The 26,569-nt window shown below is 37.1% G+C and overlaps 1 protein-coding gene across 4 annotated transcripts in view; it reads left to right on the forward strand.

The window, feature by feature from the left end:
• Positions 1 to 26,569, forward strand: part of LOC106878884 (DDB1- and CUL4-associated factor 8) — a 102,856-nt gene that overhangs the window by 14,537 nt on the left and 61,750 nt on the right. The window contains exon 1 of one of the 4 annotated variants that reach the window (XM_089352412.1): positions 13,338 to 13,478. The exons of the other annotated variants lie outside the window; for them this stretch is intronic. The gene's annotated coding sequence lies outside the window, so the exon portion shown is untranslated. Of the gene's footprint in view, positions 1 to 13,337; positions 13,479 to 26,569 lie in introns of those variants that run through there. 4 annotated transcript variants of the gene reach the window in all.

Consider the following 26,569-nt stretch of genomic DNA (forward strand, 5'->3'; position numbering starts at 1 on the left):
CATGTGGTTGGTGTGTTGTGAAGGAGGAAAAGACAGAAGCAGAGGGAGAATTACGGAGGTCTTACCTGTCTATATGGAAGGGGTCACTCACAATGTCCACGCAGTCTGTCTGCTGTCGTACCATCCAACAGGGCTGCTCTCATATGCTGTCAACTGCAAACTGCCTGCTCATGCCTTGCAGATGTCTGCATGTCCACCGCAGCCCTTCTGGTGGGACCCGCAGTCCCCACTTCTGACAGGACCTAGTTACTCCCTTACTTCCAGTCCTTCCCTCCAACACAGCCTGGCTCATAACACCCCCCCCACCTAATCTGAAGATCATTCAACCAACCTGTCCACACCCTCTCCTCAACCCTGACCATACACCTTAACTTATCTTGTAATCAGCCAACCAGTGAGGAGGGCACCGCTCCCTCTGCGACCACCGTGGGACTTCAAGACTGGCCTCAGTCCCTCGCATGTTGCTGCCAGCTTCATCCTCTTGTCCATTGCTGCTGGCTCCATCCATCAACTGCAAACTGCCTGCTCGCACCTCACAGATGCCCACATGCCCACCACAGCCCTTCCGGTGGGACCCGCAGGCCCCACTTCCGACAAGACCTGTGTACTCCCTCATTTCCAGTCCTTCCCTCCAACACAGCCTGGCTCATAACACCACAAATGGGAAGCAAGCTTCTTACAACACAGCCACGGCACTCCATCAGTTATGATGACAAGGATCCCGGTTGATCTGATCAATGGAACAGGCCGCTAGTGAAAATATTGCGCAAGTGGCTGAGCACTCCACAGACATGCATGCCCTTAATGCAGTTCTTAGGGAGATTCAGCGTGACACTGAATGTAACAAGGGTGGCCCTTTTTGGAATACAGGTACAACTCATTTTTTCTGGCAACACAAAATAAAGTATCTTGCTCAAGGACACAACATGTTGCTGGGAATTGAACTCATGATCGCACAGTTATGAGCCAAATACCCTTTGTGCATATATATATGTGTGTGTTTATATGCACATCCACGTATACATTCATATATATATATATACATACAGACATGTACACACATACATGCACAAACATACTTGTATTCATACACACATATATATCTGCATACATTTACAAATAACTACATAGGAACATACACAACTATACACACACGTACATACATACATATATATATATACACACACACACACACACATTCATACTAGCACACACACACACATACATGCACACACAAACGCCCACACACACATACATATACATACACACAAACACTCCTGTACATAATACATATGCATCTATAAGAAACCATCTTTCCTGTTTCCTGGTGAGAAAGTAGTCAATCTGGCTTGTGTGTTCACAAGATTGATAGGCAAACAGGTGATTGGCTAGCTTCCTGAAGTTAGAATTGCAGGTCATGAGTTCATCTGCATCACAAGACTTCAGCAGCCTGGTTCCTTCCTACAAATCCATGGCCTCTATGCTCTCCATGGTAGCCATCCAGATGCTGCTCAAAATGTCCATTGAAGTTACCAGCCACAAAGGGAAGGTCACTGACATTTGTCCAAGTGATAGTCTGCAAAAGAGTGTCATAAAATTGATCTTTCTTTTCCTCTGGTAACCCCAATTAAGGAGTGTATGCAGAAATAATATTTGCTGTTCCATTTTGCAAAACTAGTCTAAAATTAAGTATTCTATCACATACTCTGGCTACCTTGGTTGCAGTGAGGGCAGAATGGTAGGGCACACTGTGAACGACCAAGCAGCATGGTTATATGAGACAGATAAGATAATCAACAAGTTAATAAGAACTTGCTAAAAATAAGACTAAAACTAAGAACTACTGAAATAAAATTGAAAATGAAAGACAGGCAAACGGCTAGCAAAATAAGGTATCCATATTTATGACATCATCATCATCATCATCATCATCACCATTTAACATCCGTTTTCCATGCTGACATGGGTTGGATGGTTTGACTGGAACTGGTAAGCTGGAGAGCTGCACCAGGCTCCAGTCATCAGTTTTGGCTTGGTTTCTACGGCTGAATGTCCTTCCTAATGCCAACCACTTTACAGACTGTATTGGGGCCTTTTTACATATCACCAGTGCAGATGCCTTTTACATATCACCAATACTAGCAATGACCATAATTCACTCAGCTTGATATGTCTATTTAAGCACAGTAAATCACCAGAAGTCTCAGTCACTTGTCATTGTCTCAGAGGCTCAACAACCAAAGATCATAAGGTAACGCAGCACATTTTACTAGACAAGGTGATGCTATAATTAGAACAAGAGTGAACAAAAATGAAAATGAAAATTGAGTTTATACAACATATATATGACCCATGCCACATGGAAAAAGGATGTTAAATGATGATGATGATATAAATATATATGCATGTATGTATGTCATCATCATCATCATCATCTTTTAGCATCCATTGTCCATGCTGGTGTGGGTTGGACGGTTTGACCAGAGCTGGTAAACTGAGGAGCTGCACCAGACTCCAATCTGATTTGGTGTGGTTTCTACAGCTGGATGCCCTTCCTAATGCCAACTACTCTGAGAGTGTAATGGTTTCTTTTATGTGCCTCTGGCACGGGTACCAGTCGCATGACACTGCTATCTGCCATGATTACGATTTCACTTGGCTTGATGGATCTTCTTCTCAAGCACGGCATATTGACAAAGGTCTCAGTCATTTGTCAATGCCTCTGTGAGGAAAATATATATATACATATACATACCATGTAGCTCATCTATAGCAAGAAACCTTCTCTGCTTCCTTCTTTTATACTTTAACCACCTCATCTCCTAATCCTGGCTTCACCCTCTCAGATTTCATAGTCTTGCAAGCTGCATGGCAATAATAATAAATAAAAGAAAAAAGAAAACACTTGATAAAATGATTGGCTTTAGGACACCTTGCTGAAGAAACCATGCCAAAATAGACATCAGAGCATGAAGCAAACCTGTAGCTTACTGGAGACTGTCGTATTTTCCAGCCTATGTTAGCATGGAGGATGGATATTAAAAGTAATAATTGCTATTGTATTTTGTGAGTATATACATGCATGAATAATTAATGACATTGTTTTACTTTGCGTTTAAAATATTGAGCACATTATGGTTATTACACAGAAAGAATCAAAATATCAATACTACTTCACCTTTAATAACATGGAATATTCTAAAAACTGATTAAGTTAGCAATCCAAACATACTGCCATGTTTAGGCAAACTGATATCATCATAATCATCATCATCATCATCATCATCATTATTTAATGTCCACTTTCCATGCTGTCTGGATTCCAACTGGTTTTTGTGGCATAGTGTCTACAGGTGGGTGCCCTTCCTAAACCCAACCACTTAACAGAGTGTGCTGAGTGCTTTTTACAGGCCACCAACACAGCACCAGCATGGGTGCGTTAGCACAGCACTGGCATGAGTGCTTTTTAAGTGGCACCAGCACCTGAAAGACAAGCCTGTATGTGTGGAAGATAGTGATTTTACTTAGCTTGACCTGGCTTATCAAGAACAGCAAATCACCACATCTTCCAGTCCCGTATCATTTCATCAGTGAGGCCCAACCTCCAAAGATCCATTCTCACCACTTCATCCTACATCGTCTTGGGTCTATCCCTTCCACAGGTACCACCACAATTAGAACTTGGCACCTCTTTATCTACTTTGATATTAATATTTTTCAGTAAGGAAGGTGGTGAGCTGGCAGGATCATAAGCAAATTGCTCAACAGCATTTTGTCTGTTTTTCAAATTCCACTGAGGTCATCTTTGCCTTTCATCCTTTCAAGGTTGATAAAATAAGTACCAGTTGAGTACTAAGGTCAATTCAACTGACTTACCCAAAGTTGCTGGCCTTATGCCAAAATTTGAAACCGATATTTGCAGTAAGGTGGTAAACTGGCAGGATTGTTAGCATGCTGGATGACATGTTTAGTGGCATTTCTTTTGGCTCTTTACATAAAGTCACATGGTCTAGTGGTTAGAGTATTGTACTTACAATCGCCAGATTGTGGGCTTGATTCTAAGACCAGGCGACATGTTATGTTCTGGAGCAAAACGCTTCATTTCACATTGTTCTAGTGCTATGTGGGGACCAGCATGCAAAAAATAGACACTATGTTTCCCTTGTGTGTTGCAAAATGGTGACTAAAAGAGGTTGCGGTATGACTTGCACTCCAGCCTCATAAACTCCACACCAGTAACAACTACCCAAACAGACCCATGGGTTGGAGGGTTGTTGCCTGAATAGTGCAAAGGTGTCATCTACCAGGAATAGTGAATCTCCAATAAAATGGTGGATGTAGCAATGCCCTGTTACAGCACATGGCCCCACACTACTACTATTACTATTTATGTTCTGAGTTCAAATTTTACCGAGGTTGACATTACATTTCATTATTTTGGGGTTGATAAAATAAGTACTAGTTGTGCACTAGGGGTCAATGTAATCGACTTCCCCAAAATTTCAGGCCTTGTGCTTACAGTAGAAAAGATATTAATATTTGCAATACTGATTCTGCTGAGGTCAACTTTGTCTTTCATCTTTTCAGGGTTGATAAAATAAATACCAGTTCAGCTCTGGGGTTGATGTAATCGACTAATCCCCACCCCCAACATGCTGGCATTGTGCCAAAATTTGAAACCAATATTTGCAATGCTGGTGGAGGTGCATGGCTAAGTGATTTTGATTACTGGACCAGGCACCCTGTCATGTTCTTGAATAAAACACTTCACTTCATGTTGCTCCTGTCCACTCAGCTGGCAAAAATGAGTAATCCTGGAATGGATTAACATCTGTTCCAGGAGGGTATATATTTGCTACAGAAACCAAGAAACCAATCCTATGAGTCTCTTTTGATGTGGGAAAAATCTTTATCCTTTTCTTTAAGGCAGCAAACTGACACTAGGTTAGATGTAATTGATTTAGCAGCATTTTATCTGTCTTTACATTCTAGGTTCAAAAGCCATGGGGTTGTTGTATTCAACTTAGGTTCTCCTCCGAAATTGCTGGCCTTGTGCCAAAATTTGAAACCAATATTTGAAATTTAGACCATATTTTTTTCTATATCTCATTGCATGTATATTAGGATATATTACAGAGAATCACGTCTATTAGAATATATTGCTGAGAATATATTACCAAGATGCTTCTAAGGATATTTTCTTTAATGTGGCAAATCGGATATATATTTTTTTCCTATCTCATTTTCTCACTAGAGATTATGTTTGCTGTCCTGAATTATTTATAATTACTTCTGATTATGCACTGAGCACTTTCAGTAAGTTCTATATTTCAATTAAGATGACTTATGATATACTCTGTTGGGCACATGCACCACGAGTCATATAATAATATATGTATAATATATGATACTAGATTAAGTATTTAAATGCATCAAATGACTTTATTTTGTTCCTAGAAATAAATCTTTCAGAAACGATGGCCTCTGTTTACTTTGGAGATGTCTGTGTTTGGTTGCTTATAAGCTTTAAGCTTATGATTATTATTATTTACAGAATATATATATCAGGTCATCTCATAAGTAATGTCCAGACTTCTTTATTGTCAATTTCTAAATGCTTTAACAGTATGTTAGAATGTCTAATGACATCAAGTAACATTTATATGTATTTGGACATATTTCAACTAATTAAATTTCATTTTGCAGGATAATGTAATTGAAATTTCATTAATCAGAGCTCTTTAAACATGGAATAGTCTAAGGAGCATTTGAGGCACATAATACATTATTAGTTTACAAAAGGGAACTCTGCAACTGAAACGACTCAAAATATTCACCCAGCTTATGGACAAGAGTGCATGAATAAAAGAACTTGCAGAAGATGTTTTGTAAAATTCAGATTTGGAAATTTCAGAAGAGGCCAGAACAGAACCTCCAGTTGAGTTTGATGACTAGCTCATTTTGGGCGAACTTGAAAAAGATCATGCAGTTTCAGTTGAATAATTTGGAAGCAAGCTTTGTTCATGTCATACAACTATTCACCGCCATCTTCAAGAGCTTGGAAAGGCCCCCAAACTTGCAAATGGGTGCTTCATGAAGTGTCTGAAGCCAACCACAAATCCCGAGTGGACTTCAGCTCGTCTCTTCATTCTCGTGGGATAGAGAGGTAACCAGTGATGAAAAATGGGTCCACTACCAAAATGTTAAGAGTCCTAGACATTGGCTTAGCGAGGGGGAAAGGGGCCCAACTACAACCAGAATAGGAACTCCATGTGAAGAAGGCTCATCTCTCTGTTTGGTAGGATTCCAAAGGAGGCATCCACTTTGAGTAGCTACCAACTAATGCAACAATCAATGCTCAAATCTACTGTCAGCGGTTAGAGCATTTGCATGCTGTTTTGAAGAAAAAAAGTCCTGCTTTAGTGAACCGAGAGGAGTGTTGTTTCATCAGGACAAAGCAAGACCCCCCCACTCTGCGAAGATCACATCACTGAAGATCAAGGAACCTGGACGGGATAAAATTGTTCAACCGCATTATTCCCCAGACCTTGCTCCTTCCGATTACCATTTGTTCTGTAGTTTACAGAATATTTTGGATAGATTAACTCTTGAAACAACTGAGTAAGTTGAAACTAACCTTTTAGAGTTCTTCTCTTTGAAACCGAAATAGCATTTTACTAATGAGATTAAAAAGCTTACGAGTAGATGGAAAGACGTCATAGATAATCATGGAAACGATATTGATGATTAAGTTTCATTAAAATGTAAGATTCGATCGCTTGTTTTCCTTATTTAAAATCCAGACATTACTTATGGGATGATCTGATATATATAGGCGCAGGAGTGGCTGTGTGGTAAGTAGCTTGTTTACTAACCACATGGTTCTGGGTTCAGTCCCATTGCATGGCACCTTGGGCAAGTATCTTCTACTATAGATTCAGGCCAATCGAAGCCTTGTGAGTGGATTTCGTTGATGGAAACTGAAAGAAGATCGTGTGTGTGTTTGTGTTTGTCCCCCCAACATCGCTTTCAGCAAAAGAGATCGATAGAATAAGTATTAGGTTTACAAAGAATAAATCCTGGGGGTCGATTTGCTCGACTAAAGGTGGTGCTCCAGCATAGCCACAGTCAAATGACTGAAACAAGTAAAATAATAAAAGAAAGAATATAGTCTGTAAATAATAATAATAAATATAAGCTTAAAGCTTATAAACAATATATATTCTGTAAATAATCCTTTCTACAATAGGCACAAGGCCTGAAATTTAGGGGATGGGGCAAATCGATTTCATCAATTCCCAGTGCGTAACTGGTACTTACGTCATGCCCCCCCACACTCCCGGCGAAAGGATGAAAGGCAAAGTTGACCACGGCAGAATTTGAACTCAGGTAGAAAAGACAGATGAAATTCCCCTAAGCATTTTGCCTGATGTGCAAACATTTTTGCCAGCTTATATTCTGTAAATAATAATAATAATAATTATAAGCTTAAAGCTTATAAGCAATCGCCATGTGTTGGCTACAGAAAATAGTCTAAAACTGGGGAATAAAAGCCCTTGATAAAAAAAAAAAAAAAGTGGGTGTTAGTATGCATGGGAATTGAACCTACACCTCTTCTATTCACAATAAGTGTGCTAACTGATTACACCAACCTGCTCACTCATTATCTTTAGCCAATACAAGGTGATCACTTATAAGTTTTAAGCTTATAATTATCATTATTATTTACAGAATTGTTACTCATCACCGCTTCTTCATTTAATGCAGAAAATGAACATAATTGTTTTAAAAAAACATAATGAAATTATAGTTCTTAAATCTAATGGGAAGAAATGAGTGGTTGGGTAGGTTGGTGTAATTGGTTTGCACACTTACCATGTCAATTCCTGTACATACTAACACCCATTTTTTTTATGTTGAGGGCTTATATATCCCAATATTAGACTATTTTCTTTAGCCAATATAAGACCATAAAGGAAAAATTTTATTTTCACTAGTTGTGACTGAGGGTGCTGAAGCATCTATATTGCAAGAAATAAGAGTTAAAAACTCCTCTCCTAATGCTGTGTGAAGCACACAATATATATACACAGGGGAGATATATATAGACAGATATATATATGTCAATATATATATAAACAGGGGAGATAACCATTCCATGATCGACTAGGATCACTGGACCAGACTAGTATATACATGTATGTGTGTGTGTGTATTATTTGTTTACACACACAAACATATATATTAATGTTTATTTTTATGTTAAGTTATATGTAAAAATATTTTAACATTAATCTAAAGGATTGCTCAATACTTTTTAGAAGAGTACATATTAAGCTTTTACAAGGAATTGATTGACAGAGACTTTGAAGTTTTGGCTCGCTTAGCTTCGTTAGATATATATTATCTATAACTGTCTATCTATCTATTTATCTATATCTACACAAACATACAAAGGGATGTTGAAAAGTACTTGGCTTTGGGTAAAAGAAAATACAGGATGATTAGTTAATTAAGATTTTATACAACATATTCCCCTCTCAGATTCACACACTTAACAGCGGTCTTTCAGTCTTTCTAAGCCCTGCAAAAGAACTCGGAAGGTTGGGCTTCCAGCCAGGCCCTTAAAGGCAGGAACTTTTCAGCATCCCCTTGTGTGTGTGTGTGTGAGAGAGAGAGAGAGAGAGAGAGAGAGAGAGAAAAAAAATTACTATTTTGAATGAGATTAACCAATGCTTAGAACTCCAAGCAAAACCATTATAGCCAAATTCCAACCAAATATTAAACATTATTTGTCTTCCCGCTTACTTCTGGTATTGTATATATTTAAATAATTTACAGGGTGCATATCCAAGAGCATAATAAAATATAGTATATCTTTTTATTTCAACATTATAAATCACTTAACATTTACATGTGTTTCAATAGCAAATACTAATATGTTATGTGGTAATTGTTAGCTAAAGAATTGCATAAGCACCTAAGAAAAAACAGTTCATCAGGTGAAGACAGTAATTTAATCTATGGTTATTTACCAACTTCATTTGGTAGGCAGTGCTATTTTCTTCTGAAGATCTGGTGTTTCAAGGTGATTATACAATTGTCTATCTAACAATTACCATGCAACATATAAATATTCACTATTGAAAAACATGTGAAGACTCTGTAATTCATATTATATATATATATATTATATATTATATATATATATATATATATATATATTATATATATATATATATATATATATATATATATATATATATATATATATATATATATATATATATATATATCTGTGTGTATGTCTTTGTGTCTGTGTTTGTACCCCCATCACTGCTTGACAACCGGCGCTGGTATGTTTACGTCCCTGTAACCTCGCATTTCGGCAAAAGAGAATGATAGAATAAGTACTAGGCTTAATACAAATAAGTTCTGGGGCTGATTTGTTCAACTGAAAAACCCTTTAAGGTGGTGCTCCAGCATGGTTGTAGTCAAATGACTGAAACAAATAATATATATATATATATATATTGTATATCTTTTATCTTTAACTTGTTTTAGTCATTAGACTGTGTTCATGCTAGGCACTGTCTTAGAGGAGTTTTAATCAAATGAATTGACCCAGTATTTATTTTTGTAAGCCTGTTACTTATTTTATTGGTCTATTTTATCAAACCGCTAAGTTATGGGGACATTAACATACCAACACTGGATGTCAAGTGGTGGCAAGGGACAAACATAAACACAAAAACCTCCTACATACACACACACACACAAACAAACAAACAAACAAACAATGGGCTTCTTTCAGTTTCCGTCTGCCAAATCCACTCAGATAGATAGATATAGATTTATAAAGATGTGTGTGTAAATATGCATCAGTGTGTGTGTGTGTGAATGCAAGTATGTGAGTATATATCTGTATGCTTGTATGTATGTACCTTGGTATACGGTCAGAAACGTCTATCATAAGGTATGCCACTAACTCACTAGCAATGTATTGATTTATAACACTTAAACTATCTGCCAACCATTCAGACACATTATCTACTCACTCACCCATCTTCCTTCTCATGTAATTGTGACTTATGTCCCCAAATCCCAGTTGGTGGCTGACCCTGATTTCTTATCTACACTAATTTAAATTTGGTGTGGTGAGGGCCCAGATTTTGTCTCACCTTACTCCATTCCCCCTCCTCCTACAGACCTTGTACCTCTTGGATATTTAAATATGGTGTCTGCATGTTTGTAACCTGTATTTTTCATCTGTCTGAGGAACGTTTAGTTTGATTGTGCATCTAAGGATTGTCTTACTAAATACTAAAACATTTGTAACAGAGGAAGTAAAGGAATACCAAGTTCAAACTCATGTTCTTTTCTCTCATTATTAATCCATTCTTTATATGTTATAGCTCTCCTCATACCACATAGAACCCCATATGATTACACAATAGAGGGAGTTTAACCTGAAAAGAGCTAAAACTCAAATGGTATCATTGTCATGAACTGAAGCATCCATTCTTACGCTCAAACCACACACACACACGTATGTATTAATTATTAGCAATGGAAGTAGTATTAGTACCAAAAGCAATCTTTATATCCATCTTAACATAGATGTCTTATTGGAACACTGAATACTGCATTATTAACCCTGAGAAGCCTTCTCATATAGGGCTTTCCTATAAGGTGTTATCCACCCCTGATTGGAACTCTCCCGTATGACATGTACGCATGCTCAGTGACTTGCTTTAACAGTTGCAATCAGCTGAATGCACATTGCCAGTGACATTTGACATAATTACCCACACTCTGTGGTCAGGATTCTTTTTTTGGTTTGATGTCGGTATCGAAGGGATTACCAGACACCGGACAATACAGTGAGAGCAGCTTTCACTCACATCGTGGTATTCGATGCTGTGTACGTGTCTGTCGTGGTAAAATATGCCACTCCTTAACTGTTGCTTTGCTTTCATCCGTAGCACGAGGTAATTATGTCATTATCTGTGAAATTCGGCAACCTACAAAGATCTTTAGATCAGGCAATACTTCACCGAGAGGAGATATAAGCTTCTGCTTATTCCTGTCTGAAGTATCGTCCGATACTTCAGACTTATCGTCCGATGAATTTACTTTGTTGACATATCGACAGAATTTTTATACCTTTCAATCAAGTCCGCCTTTCTTCCAGTAACATACTGTCCATATAATCTTAAATATTTCTTTAACTCAGGCACAGTAAGTACTTCGATAGCTGAATCATCAAGCTGCTTTATATCTATGATAAGACGTAAAACAATAACAATGGCGTGGGTTAGCCTCCGGAAGTTTAATTATCTACATGGAGCGCCGCCTAGCCAAGGGAGATAACCTACTTATAGGAAAGCCCTATAGACACATAGCATAAAAGCACAGATGTAAATTGCAATAGATGAGAATTGTCCTTTGTGGGCACCAGAATTCCCATATCACGATTCTTGATTGCTGCAATCAATGTCTGTATATGTGTCTATATGAGAGGATTTTTCAAGATTAATAACACAATATTTGGTGCTTGAACAAGAAGTCCATGTTAAGTTGGATATAAATATTGCCTTTTGGAACTAATATTAATTTTTCACAAGCCAGCTGACTATTTGCAACATCAGTGTTTGAAAAGATGCTGATATTCTATATATCATGGTAGTGAGATTTAGTTGGTATGCAATCTCTGGGTGCATCCCACTGATGAAGCTTAGTGGACCTAAACCATGTGATATGGAAGTCCCGTCACCCATAATAGACGATTGTTGTCTGTGCTTTTATACACCATGCACTTATATGAGAGGATCTCTTAAGGCTAATAACTTAGGCACTCCAACAAGACATCCGAGTTAAGTTGGATATAAAGATTGTCTTTTGACATATACATATGTATGTTCTCTTTCTCTTTTTAATTTAGATTAAATTTTGACTGGCCATCTACTTGATAGCAAGGTTGTTAGGGAAAACATCCTGTTTTGTTCTTTATTCTTTAAATTTTAAGAAAGTCTTGCAGATTTTTATAGTTTCAGTTATCATTATCGGTTTGTAGTTTATAAATTAAGGATTTGCATTCTCTTCCCAAGATCCCAAGTTCAACCATACTCTGCTCCAGATGGGTTGGTATGTATCCTGTTGCTCCAATAATAATAGGTATGAAGCTGAAAGTGTATCTGTGGCACTGAATTTGACTTGGGAGTAAACAACAACTATGTGCATTTATACACTCACACATGCATGTGTATACACATATAAGCCAAGCTCAGCTCAGTTAGCACAGGTCTCTATATCAAAGGCGATCCAGCTGTGACCACATATCTAGAATTACATTGCCCAACACATTCATTGTTTATTCGTTTGAAAACAAAAGGTTGTGATTCGAGGTAAATTTGGCTGCTGTGTCTAGTAGGACTAGCGCCCGTAGCTGTTTCCTCGTTATTGTGTACACACATATGTCTATGTACTGAGCTATTAACTTCCTTTTTAAGTTAAAAAAAAAAATGTTATTCTACACGTAGTAAATGGTTCCAAAGTGGTTAAAGTAACAGTTTTGTTTTTAATTGCGAAAATTAATCTAAAACAAATTAATGTTCCCACACTAACCATTTCCTCTTCACGTCGCTAGAGATTTTTTTTGAAAACAATTTAACAATTCGGAAGTGTATTGTGTATTTTGACAAGCTAGTTTTGTATGGCTTTAATATATATAAACACACACACACTTTGAGAGTTAATCGTTTCATATTTCAGCTTACCAGATGAGAGACAAATCAACCCCTGGATAGGATGAAAGTCTCGTTGCAGTAACTTTCCCATGAGATAATGATACCTTGTGTGTGTGTGTCTGGACTTATATATATATATATATATATATATATATATATATATATATATATATATATATATATATATATATATATATGTGTGTGTGTGTGTGTGTGCGTATATACATACATAATACGTGAGTTGCTTGAAAGACGTGTAATTATAGTTGAGGGAGGAGTGAAGAGAAGTGTGTAAATAAAAGGAGAGTTAAACATGCAATGAGAGAGAAAAGAAAGAGCGTATATGAGCACATAAAGAGGTGAAGACAGAAAGAGAAAGACTAATACCGACAGAGTTGGAAGTGTGAGACGTGTTAGATAAACAAAGAGGGGAAAGAAGTATATGAGAGAGAAATGAGGTCGAGTGAGAGGTACTAGGTAGAAGAAGAGGGTTGGGGAGAAAAAGAAAGACAGAAGACGTTAAAGGAGGTAGTGCAAAAGAAATACAAAGTAAAGAGAAAGGCGAAGGTGGAGGAGAAGTAGTTAGCCACACTCTCTCTCGTACACACGGATATTAGGTTTGTGTATATTTAGGTGGAAGCCATCAGCTGTGTGTATATGCGAAGGAAGGCCAAAAACTGAAGCTATTCTTATGGCCATTGGCTAGTTTGACCACTGTCCGAAAGCCAGGTAGATACATTATGGCTTTTATTGTTTTGGTTTAGTTGGTTGTTTTTAATGTAAAAAAAGCATACATACTGAAAAAGAAGACCCTATACATGTGCTGCTTGCATAGAGTTGATTTTTCGGCCATTTTTTGTTTGTTTCACCTGTGTTTGTTTTGATTTGGGTTTAATGGTGTTGATCATAAAGTGGGGGGTCGGTTTAAAGTGAAACTACTTTGTAAATCAGTCCCCGACTTTTCGGCCACACTATTACTTACAAAATGGCGTATACTATTGAAATATTGTACACAAGTTGAAGAAGTATTTTGGACACATCACTGGAGTATTTGAGTTAGAAATATATATATATGCATATATATTGTAGGTGTATCTATGTAGACTTTTATTTAAACTTCTGATGATTTTCAGTTAACTCTTATTTTTATAAAAAATTATGGAACTATCTAACCGTTTAATTTTGTTTATTTACCAACTGGTTATATATATACGTACGTATATATATAACCATACATACGTGTATGTATATGTGTTTGTGTGTATATATGCATTGTATTTATATATGTATGCGTATATGTATATTTGTGTGTGTGTGTATATATATATATATATATATATATATACATATATATAATATATGCAGGTGTTATTGACAGAAAGATCGCATCTTAATATGTGTGTTAGATATAATAATGATAAGAAGAAATGATATTAATTTGTTAAAGTCTATTCTTTCTATTAGTTGGGTATAGTTTAAAAGACTTATCCTAGAATTAATTGGCCAATCTTTTTCCCAATTCTAAAAATATTTCCTATTTCCCCTCAAACCTATGTCTGAGCAATCACAAAACTGTTCAGCCATTTCTTTTAAGCATCTGTTTTTCACCAACTAAAAATCATCAGCCTTTCATGTCTCACTATAAATACAATCTACCTGCTCTGCACATATATGTATGTATGAGCGTGTGTATGTATATATATATATATATGTGTGTGTGTGTATATATATATATATATATATATATATATATATATATAATGTGTGTGTGTGTGTAGTTGTTTATGCCAGCTTTTTTAATGGACTATTATTATTATTACGTTCGAATCCCATTGACGTTTTTTCTCTCTCCGGAACCGATAAAATAAGATACCAGTTACATACTGGGTTGATGGTATCGACTAAAATCCCTCTTCTCAAAATTGCTGCTGGCCTTGTCCCTAAATTAGAAACCATTGGTGCTATTATTATTATTATTATTATCACTATTATTTTATGTGTGTAGTGTCTCGTTGTTTATCTTATAGAGTTGGCCAATATATTTATTCAATGGCAGATAAGGTCTCTAGCTTCTCTCTCTCTATTTTTTCAAACACCTCTGACCAAACAGCTATGGATTTATTATGTTTGTTGTTCTAATAGCCATTACTTCAAAACACTTATCTTAATAAATAGATCATGAGTTAATCTGAACTCAGTCTTTTTAGTTTGAATTTACGGACTGACACACACACACACACACACACACACACACACACACACACACATATTGAAGGTTTTAGCTAAATATCTCTTGGTTTTCCGAAGTGTGTTCTTCAGCTATATTTTTTTGTCTTCAACACGACGCTGACACTATATTCGTTAACAAAAAAAAAAACTTTTACCTTTGCATTTTATATCACAGTAAACATACGTGTTTATACACACATTAAGAGGAAATAGCTCATATATATATATATATATATATATATATATATATATATATATATATATATGTTTGATACATTTTAATTTAATTAACACATATATTAAATACTATATTTATTTATATGTACCTAAGTAAATTTGAATATAAGATGTTGAGAATATAAGAGATATAATAATAATAATAATAATAATCCTGGACCAGGATGTGTGTGTGTGTGTGTAGTAATGCCTACTTAGAATGCTTTGCTTCACCTCTCTTTCCCTTTCGTGTGTGTATATGTTTGTGTGCGTGTATGCTTGTATGTATATATATATATATATATATATATATATATATATATCATTGTATAACGTGTCTTCTATGCTGGCAGGAGTGGACTGTTTGATAGGATCCGATAAGTCAGAGGACTTTCGAGCTCCAAAATGTCTACTATGGCATAGTTTCTATGACTGGATGCCCTTCTTGATGCCAACCACTTTGCAGAGTGTAGTGGGTGTCTTTTTTTTTCTTCTCTCCATTGCACTGCTATTACTGAAGTCAACAAGTCACTCACAAGACAAAGCTCCTTCACTGAATGAACGGTGTAGAGGGAGGTGGCTTTATGCCAAGTGTTAAGGCTAATTTTATATATATAATATATATATATATATATATATATATATATATATATATATATATATATATATATAAAATGTATGATATATATATGTATATTATATATATGTATATTGTATATAATATCATCATCATCATCATCGTTTAACGTCTGCCTTCCATGCTAGCATGGGTTAGACGATTTGACTGAGGACTGGCGAACCAGATGGCTACACCAGGCTCCACAATCTGATTTGGCAGAGTTTCTACAGCTGGATGCCCTTCCTAACGCCAACCACTCCGAGAGTGTAGCGGGTGCTTTTACGTGCCACCGGCACGAATGGTGTTTAAGTGTGTGTATTTATATATCATCATCATTATTATCTTTACATCTGCTTTCCATGCTGGTATGTGTTGAACATTTAGGCAGGATCAAACAGGTTGATGAACCATGTCTGACTCCATATTTCAATTTTAGCATGATTTCCACTGTTGGCTGCCCTTCCTAATGCCAACCATTTTACAGAGTGTAGTGGGTGCTTTTTTTTAGTAGCACCGACTCTAGTGAGGTCACTTTGTATCTTGCAAGACTAAAAATCCCCCTTAAAAGAGAGGAAGACTAGGATATGGGGTGATTGCTTTATGTGAAGTGTTGAAAGATTAATGTATGATGGGAGGAGCAGCGACAAGTTTATTTTGGGGGTAGGCATAGCTGGAGTGGAGGCACAATGGCCCAGTGGTTAGGGCAGCGGACTCATGGTCATAGGATTGTGGTTTCGATTCCCAGACCGGGCGTTGTGAGTGTTTATTGAGCGAAAACACCTAAAGCTCCACGAGGCTCCGGCAGGGGATGGTGGCAAACTCTGCTGTACTCTTTCACCACAACTTTCTCTCACTCTTACTTCCTGTTTCTATTGTGCCTGTAATTCAAAGGGTCAGCCTTGTCAGACTGTGTCACGCTGAATATCCCCGAGAACTACATTGAGGGTACACGTGTCTGTGGAGTGCTCAGCCACTTGCACGTTAATTTCACAAGCAGGCTGTTCCGTTGATCGGATCGACTGGAACCCTCGACGTCGTAAGCGATGGAGTGCCAACAACAGGCATAGCTGGAATGAAGCCACGAAAAAATATTAATGTGGTGGTGATGGAGTAGCAAAATATACCTCAAGATGATATACATGTCCAAGAAGGTAAATGGAAGAAAGTATGGAAATAAGAGACTCACTAGGGGTGGGTAAAGTTGCAAGAGCATAAGAAGCGAATGAGAGATGGAGGTGGCCACATGTATATAGGAAGTGAATGGGGGAAAAGGAGTGCAGGAGATCAGTGGTAAATAAACATTGGGTTACCTTAAGAACGATAGGTGAATATCAATTGGGAGTAGGCAAGAGGAGAGGGAGTCATGACTGGCAGTACAGAAATGGTGATATGAAATGGATTGCAGTAATTGGTTCTAATTTCATTACTTACAACTGCAAAATAATATAGTAGATAGAGTGATAGGGAGATGAGGAGTGGGGTTAAAGGCTGCCAAGAGTGTGGTAAAGATGGGTAGGTATAGGAGTGACAGTGTGCTTGAGGAAGGGGGAGAAAAATTTAACTGTAGACTTAAGGACACAGGTGAGGGATACAATTATGTGCGTAATGTGCATGTACTTGTTTCCACAACCTTAGTTTTGTACATATGCATTATGCTTTCAGAACTACAATCAAGCTATGGTAGCATAGCTGGTAGGGTCTTCTCAAGCACCACATATCATCAATCATCTTTGGCTGTTGAAATAATGATGCTCAACATCCTGAACTAGGCTTTCACCACCTCATCTCATACTTTCGTGGATCACCCTCTTCTGTAGATTCCTCTTCCTTATACAACTATCTGTAGCCAAATGCATTTCATGGCCAAACTAATGTAGTCTACTCTCTTGTGCACTTGATTTAATTCCTCTTTTGCCCAGTTTTTCTCTCCACACATTTGTACTTTGTTATTCATGTACACTGACATTGCACATCCAGCAGAGCATGCTTGTTTCATTTCTTTCAAATTTTTGCAGGTTCTCTGCATTTAGGATGATAAATTGAAGGGGACTGAGCGCTGAGACCTGGTGAATTCCCTTAAATTTGTTGTTGTACTCATTGCTTGCCTTCACCATGCTGAAAGCACCCACTGCATATGGTTGTGTGGCTATCACAAACCATTCGTCTACTCTCAGCTTCCTCAGTGCGTACATGAGGGATTCTGTTAAAAGCTTTCTCTACGCTGACAAATGCTGGGTACAGTGGTTTATTCTTTGCCAAGTATTTGTGCAATTGTCTCACTAGGAAGATGGCATTTGTTGTACTTCTTCCTGGCACACAACCAAACTGCATCTCATCTTGGCTAACTAACTCTCTAATCAGTTAAACTATTATTCTCTCTCTAACTTTCATGACCTAGTCCAACAATGTGCTACTCCTGTAGTTTTCTCTCTCTAAGGCATCTCTTTTGCTCTTTTAGTAGTTGAACTATCAGAGAGTACCCAAAAGTAACTGGAAATGTTCTCTGTGGGATAAGCCCATTGTAGTTCGGGCTTCTGTTGCTAGAAGCCACTTGATGCAACCCTCAGGCATCAGTCAACCAACTGTTGTCAGATGACGTACTGCTATATGGTGTGTCTTTGCTTTGCAGTGCTTCTCCTTTGTTCGTCAATTTTTGCTATGGTTGAAGTGAAGGAACAGTGTGCTTCCATGAAATTCTGTTTTCTGTTGGGGAAAATGATGGCTGAAACAATTGTCATGCTTCGAACTGCTTACAAGGACGTTGCCATGAACAAAACACAAGTTTACGAGTGGTTCTTACACTTTAGGAATGGTCACTTGTTGCTAGAGGACCAACCTCCTGAACAAATGAAAACATCATGAAAATTCATGAACTGATCATGGAGGACCGTCACCGAACAATTGATGAGCTTGTTGATATGACTGGTGTACCCTGGAGCTCCTGTCAATGGATTTTGAGCGAGGAATTGCGAATGAAAAGAGTTGTAGCAAAATTTGTGCTTCACAAGCTCATGGAAGATAAAAAGCAGTCACAACTGAATGTATGTCATGAACTAAAAGAACAGCTGGAAGTTGATCCTGACCTTTTTTTTTGAAGGTCATCAATGGTGATGAAAGCTGGTGCTACAGAATTTATGGATGTGGAAGAGGTGAAGAAAAGAATGACGGAAGTTAAAAGGCATCAGTTCATAAGAGTTCCAGCACTCCTTCAAACGGAGGAAAATACGTCTGGACCAATGCATTGCTTCAAATGGAGAATACTTTGAAGGTATTAAGTGTAAACATGTAAAACTAAGTGAATAAGAGAACGTTGCAAAATTCTGGTTTCTTTTGAGTTCCTCCTCATATGTCACTGCTACACCAGTCATTGTGCAGTGAATCAAGCTGTATCCTACTCTGCCAAGCATTTTAAGCATCTCATCAGTAATTCCTGATAGACTAGGGGATTTTCCTGCCTTTGAAAGTCCACTTTTCCATGTTCATATGGGTTGGAAGGAATTTGTTGAGGTAGATTTTCTATTGCTGGTTGCCTTTCCTTTTGCTAACTCTCACCTGTTTCCATTGAAGGTGATATTTCACCATAGCCAGGCATGTTTTTCAAAAATATTGGAAATGAATTACACTGCTTCTACAACAGTGACATTTATTTACAAGGAGACACAAACATATAAACACACAATTTGGGGGCGGGGTCAGTTTTTTTTCTTTGAAATCTACTCACAAGGCTTTGGTAAACTGAAGTCTTTAGTAGAAGACACTAGTGGGACTGAACCTGAAACCATGTGGTTGAGAAGCAGGCTTCTTAACCACACAGTCATGTGTGTGTATTTGTATATGTCATCTTAACATTTTGCAAATACTTGAATTGTTAGTAATAAATATCAAAGTGAAATTATTTTAAAGTAGGTTTTAGAATAACAAGGAAATATTTACTGCAAGTTTGACATAATACTGAGATAATGGTTGAATAAACTGTTAGGTGAAACTTAGTCTTAGTCAATGTGAATTTTATGAATAAAATACTAAGTAAACAGTTCATATATATCTTAGCTGTGCTTTAGAGGTTTATGTGTCCTCATTTCTTTATCGCTGTCAGTAGCTGATTGAAATGAAATAAAAATAGTTGAGAAAGAAAGCACAGGTTTGTCATTGGTCTTGTAGACAAATGGACTAAAACTATTCGTTGGTGTAACCTGACTTACATAAACATTTTGCATACATTTGAATTATTAAATATAAATTTTGAGAAAATTGTTCATATGATAAAAGACCACTACTGGATGTGGGTTTCCTTGCTTGCTTGGTTGTTTTTGTTTCATTTCAGTCAGCATACCACCACCCATCCAGTTTATGATATGGTTCTTAATGTTTATGATGAATTCAAAAGTATGTCAAATATTTAGATGAGTCAAAACCAAATACAACAGTTAGTTTCACATATTTACCAAACAGTCAGGACTGACACATGAGAAAATGAAGGACTGTGTTGATGAAGTATTTGTGCAGACAATCTCGTTATCATGGCTGCTGGCTTTAATGGTCAAGTTGGGTAACACCATGATGACTATTCTAACATACATGGAGGTTATAGATGTTGTAGTAAAGGCATGTGGCTTAGTGGTTTAGGGCAGGGGTTTTCAAACTTTTTGACTTGCGGACCCCTTTATATTTCAGGCTTTACCTTATTTCAGGCTTTATATTTCAGGCTTTACCCTTATAAACGCTTATGAAATTTATACATAAATATTTGCTTAATATAACATATTTATTGACTTTTAGGCTATATTACAAAATTATTTACCTGTTATTTCATGCGCTTACATTTACAAAACATGAGAAAAAAGATTTCGATTAAAAAACATATATAAAATCAAATTGCCCATAAAAAGTATTTGCTGTCCACAGACCCCCCTGTCTTGTCCTTGCGGACCACAGTTTGAAAACCCCTAGTTTAGGGGTATTTGGCTCACAATCTTAAGGTCATAAATTCAGTTCCCAGCGATGCTTTATTTCGTGTTGCTCCAGACCACTCAGCTGGCAAAAATTAGTAATACCTGTATTTCAAAAGGCCATCTTTGTCACATTCTGTGTCATGCTGAATCTCCCTGATAACTACATTAAGGGTACACATGCCCGTGGAGTGCTCAGCCACTTGTGTGTTAATTTCACAAGCAGGCTATTCCATTGGTTGGATCAACTGGAACCCTTGTCATTGTAACCGACAAAGTGCTGGTAATGTAGTTGTTGTACAATAAATAAGCAGGGATCGAGACTTGGAATTTTGTGATATTGATGACCTAACCATCTGCAATATAAACTTCAGAAGACCAGACATCTAGCCAGTTGATCATCTGACAATCAAATACACAAGCCAAATATATTACACGCTCTCCAGGAAATGGAATAAGTAACTAGTTGTAAATACTAAATTTTTCCTCACTGAAAATGTACTGCTCCATGTACTGCTCCATGTAAGGAGACAGAGGAGGCAATTGACAGTAAGTTTATATGAGCCACAGATCAGATCTGTGGATAGAACTGGGTTCTAGACAAATGAAAGGTAAAATTCCACAGCAGAGAGAACTGTAAAACCTAAAAGACAGGCATGGGAATATTAAAAGAAAGTGAAATAAGGAATAATACCAAGTAGCTAGAAGAGATGACAGGAATCAGGTATACATAGGAAAATTTTCAAATCTTTATGATGAAACACTTGGAAGTGTGGATAACAAGGCTGTGTCAGTATGTATTAAGTCATTGCTATGGAAAAGTGCATACAAAATGATGGCAGTGTACTTGCCCTCTCTGATGCAGATATTTATCATGCTACCATCAGAAAAGTTGCCTTGTTTCTAGCAAGTTTTCTGAGTTCTCTCTACTCTGTGTTTCTGTTCACTGAAGGTAACATGACCAAGTGGTGGATAGCAGAGAGATTATGAAAGTTGGGGAAGGGCAATAGGATTGAGAATATGAGGGGTGACGTAATAATGAAACCATGACAGTGATAGGCAGCTACACATAAGTTGTTGGTAAGGAAATTGAAAAGAAGAATGTGATCAGCATGATAGAGGAAGAGAGTAATTGAAGAGAAATTACATGGCACCTTTCAAACAATCTATCAAATATCTCCTTGTTAATAAAACAAAGAACATACAGGACAAACACTGTTACTGAGCTCCTATCTTATTGCCAACACAACTGAAGCAAAGAAACTAGTCATCCCATTACTGAGACTAAACCATGTGGATTACTTTGCCATGAGATCTCGCATACTACTTAACACCCTTAACGACCACAAATTTAATCTCCTTTTGAACTCTAAATGCATGCTGATTACTCCTCTAAAGGTGAAGTAGGCATAATAAGTATATCCTCAGCACCATGAATTTTGGCTTCAGAAGGGCTTCTGGGTGAGCTCAAAGGAACTGCAGGCCATTATTATTAACAGGTTCTATGGAATTAAGAACAAAGTTGACTGCAAATTCACCCAGTTTGATATAGTGGATTTTTGTTCCAGATTCAAACCTCTTTTCTTAAAGGCCATGGACATTGAGAAGCAATTCATTATGATTAGCAATATCTTTGGAGAGCTATGATAGATCTGATGTCGATCTCATTGATTAATTTATCTGATATATCCTAAAAAAAAGCACCCAGCTCACTGCCCAGGTTTGTATAGAGACACTGTCCTGGCAATTTCAAGCAGTATGAAGTATGATGTCAGCGACAGGTTTATAAGTTTGACTTACTACCAATCTAACCACTGTCAACTTAAGATATCCTGACTAGTGCTATCTCTATAGAAAGCCTGATGAGGAGATCAAATATATTTGGTGAAATTCCAATCACTTTCCCACCCATTTATAATTAGAAACTTAGTTGTGAATGTTAGTAAAAGAATGTCCCATTTATACTCGGCTAGTTTTGAGCTGCATTCCATTACAAGGTTTTAGCGATAAGTTATTATTGTATGTGAAGGGTCTCCCACTCATACCTCCAAAGAGATTAGAAAGATAAAAATAACCAGGTTCAATCCTCAGTTCAACCTATAGCTTTATGAAGATAATCAAGAATTATTTTTAATTAGATGATAATCCCACAACATACTTAAGTACTACAAGCTTTTTATGCATATATTGTTAATGTTCGTTATTCTTGCCTAAATAGCATCACTTCCAATGTAGCCTGCTATAACAAGGAAAAGCACGCATCTTTGCACATTTTACACCAGGTACTCACCTGCTGCTACTAAAACCAATCTACTGATGGGATTCTTCCTTTCCAAAGCAGTGATCAGTAGGAACTCTCTTACCCTCACTTGACGATATCCTAAAGAATTAAAAAGAACACAATATCTCAAAGGAAGGTTCATTCAGCATGTTCTCCTTCAAATTTAGCATCAAGGAAATGTCCTTCTCTGTCCCATTTTATCTGGAGGGAAATAACCTACCCATCACGAATTAGAGTAATCTCATCACAGTCCCTCCTTATTCGCAACAACTGACTTTGTTTCTGTGAGAATGTGCACATATTGCCACAACTACAGAATGATTTCTGGAGTTTTTAAGTCTTCCATTTGTAGCTGTCTTTTTGTATGAGAGAGATGTATGACAATGTTTATGATGTTGGGCTCATGATCATAAGATTGTGGGTTCAATTCCTGATCTAGGTAGCACATTGCATTCTTGAGTAAGGTACATTTCACATTGCTCCAGATTACTCCATTAAAAATTAGTACCAGCTAAATACTGGTGCAGTTCTTTCCCCATCTATCTGTCACATTCTTGGTGTTTTGAAATTGTAAGAAGCCCTTCCTATAAATGTGTATATGTGTTTTCCATGCTTGTATGAGTCAGATGCAATTCACTGATGCAGTTTTCTATGGTCAGATGCCCTTCCTGTCACCAACCTCAGTGACATTTTTTCACAACTATCATATGATGGCAAGATGGCTGTGTGGTAAGAAGTTTGCTTCCCAACCACATGGTTCCAGATTCAGTCCCACTGCATGGCACTTTGGGCATGTCTTTAGTCTTGGGCTGACCAAAGCCTTGTGAGTGGATTTGGTTGAGGAAACTGAAAGACCATCATATATACATAGATATATAATACACTTGGTTGTAGTATGTATCTTTGTGTCTCTGTTTGTCTCCCATCACTGTTTGACAATTGGTGTTGGTGTGTTTACATCCCCCTAGCTTAGCAATTTGGTGAAAGAATAAATACTAGGCTTTGCAAAAAGAAAAGTACTAGGGTTGATTTGTTCAACTAAAATTCTTCAAGGTGGTACTCCAGAAAGGCCGTTGTCTAATGACTAAAACAAATAAAAAATAACACACACACACACAAGTAATGTAGTTAGTGTCCAATCTTTTGTAAAAAGCTGTCTGAGCATGGAGAAGTATTACCTTGCTTGGAAACAGATGAGGTTGGTGACAAGAAGGGCATCTGACCATACTACATCAGTGTCTTTCACCTGACCCATGCAAACATGAAAAAGTAGACATTGAAATTATAATGGTGATGCTGATGTCACACTTCACATGGAAATTTTAAAAGAAAAGGTTTTCTGGTTACAAATTCAGGAAAAAAAGGCATACAAAATCCTATTGTTTGTTATATTAAACATACATGTATATAAGAAAATTTTGAATCGCATGTTTTTCAATACTCTTAAGCATTTGTGTAAATTATCTGAAATTTTTTAAAATTATATTTTTAAAAATCCACAACATACTTAGTTACCTTTATGGGGCACAATTTAAGAACAAGTGTTTTAGGCTAGTATGGGTGGAACCTACATTCTTAAGAGACCTTTTACTGCAAAACTATACACTAGATTTGTGGCTGAAATAGGTGTAGCCAATTTGATAGTGGATTAGTGTCCCCTATAAAGTTGCAAGACCCAAATGAGATATATACCTCTGTGTTGTGTTATGAGGAGGAACAACAGGAGTGTATCAGCTTACATTCCCAGACATTACAGGATTTGATGGGGGCTAGAGGTGGTGGTGGTGGTTTTCTGAATTTCATATCAATAACCTTGAACTTTCTGATTGTGAAAACAAACAAGTATGAAAATGTCAGTGGCAGATAGCTTAGTGCATATCTGTGTGTGTATGGTATGTATGTACGTAAGCATCTATTGATCTGTCTGTCTCTCTGATATATATATATATATATATATATATATATATCCTTTAATGTTCATTTTCTATGGTGCATAGGTTGGATTGTTTAAGAGGATCTTGTGAGTCAGGACACTGTGTTGAGTACCAGTGTCTGTTTCGGCATGGTTTCTATGGTTGGATGACCATCTGAATGCTAATCACTTTACAGTGTATACTGGGTGCTATTTTCATGGCACCAGCACTAGTGAGGTCATCAGGTAATTTGCAAGACAAAACCCCTTGATGTCCTGCCATTGAGGAGATACATGACTACTCCAGTTTGGAAGGAAGAAAGGAGGGAAGTGATGAGGTATCAGAGCATATCCTCAAGGTACAAGAAAGTGGATATAACAGAATAGGGTCAGAGGATTGTGGATGAGTGAATATGTAGGTTTGTAAGAATGTGAAAAGAGAGTGATATATGGTTAGAGATGAGGACAGAGGTGAATGGCAAACATAACTGGATGTGTGGCCAATGGTGAATCTTAGTTTTCTGGAAAGGAGAGGGCAAATAAAGTAAGGAATTCGCAGTACATAAAGATGGGGTAGAGAGCAACAGTATATAAAACCATAGCTAGCGGTGCAGGCGTGGCTGTGTGGTAAGAAAGTTGCTTCCCAACCACATGGTTCCAGATTCAGTCCCAGAGCGTGGCACCTTGGGCAAGTATCTTCTATTATAGTCTTGGGCCAACCAAAGCCTTGTGAATGGATTTGTGAGACAGAAACTGAAAGAAGCCCATTATATGTGTGTCTGTGTTTGTGCCTTGCCACTGCTTGACAACTGGTGTTGGTGTGTTTACACCCTTGTAACTGAGCAGTTCAGTAAAAGATTATTGAGAGAATAAGTACCAGTTATTTAAAAAAAAAACCCAAAAGCACTGAGTTTGATTCATTTGACTAAAAACTCTTCAAGCAAGTGAAAGAGATAAGATAAATATATGAAAAATAGGGAGATGATGTGTGTGTGTGTGTGGGGGGGGGGGGTTGCTGTGCAGTTAAGTTTGATTTGGAAATCGTGGTTTGAGGTTCAGCCTCACTGTGTGGGTACTATTAGTAGTTGTTCTCAACTATGGTAATAGGTTGACCAATACCTTGTGGATAAAATTTGCTAAATGAGAACTGGAAGAAAGCCATAACATATATATGTGTGTGTGTGTGTGTGTGAGTGAGTGTGTATTGTTTTTACATGTGTAGGTAGATTGTAAACAAAGAGGCACCTTTCCTTCAATGGTATCACTTTCTTAGAAACCTCCACAAAAGAATGTCTGGGTTGTGTGCTGTTGATTAGACTGAGAAATATTACTTTGCTTAGAAAAAGATGAAGCTTTGTTGACTGGAAGTGATTATTTGCCATTGAAAATCTGCTTCAGTGATATCTCATTTGGCCTAAGAGCAAGCATGGAAAAGTGGATGTTAAAATGATATTGATATATTATATATATGTTTGTGTGTGTGTGTGTATAAATATATATGCATAATATATATGTGTGTGCGTGTGTGTGTATATATATATATAAGTATTAATAGTAACATTGAGTATGGAGACTTGTACATCCACAAAATTAATTTTATTATAGACAGCATCT

This window comes from Octopus bimaculoides, chromosome 5 (assembly GCF_046866305.1).
Source record: "Octopus bimaculoides isolate indiv1 chromosome 5, ASM4686630v1, whole genome shotgun sequence".
NCBI classification, from domain to species: domain Eukaryota; kingdom Metazoa; phylum Mollusca; class Cephalopoda; order Octopoda; family Octopodidae; genus Octopus; species Octopus bimaculoides.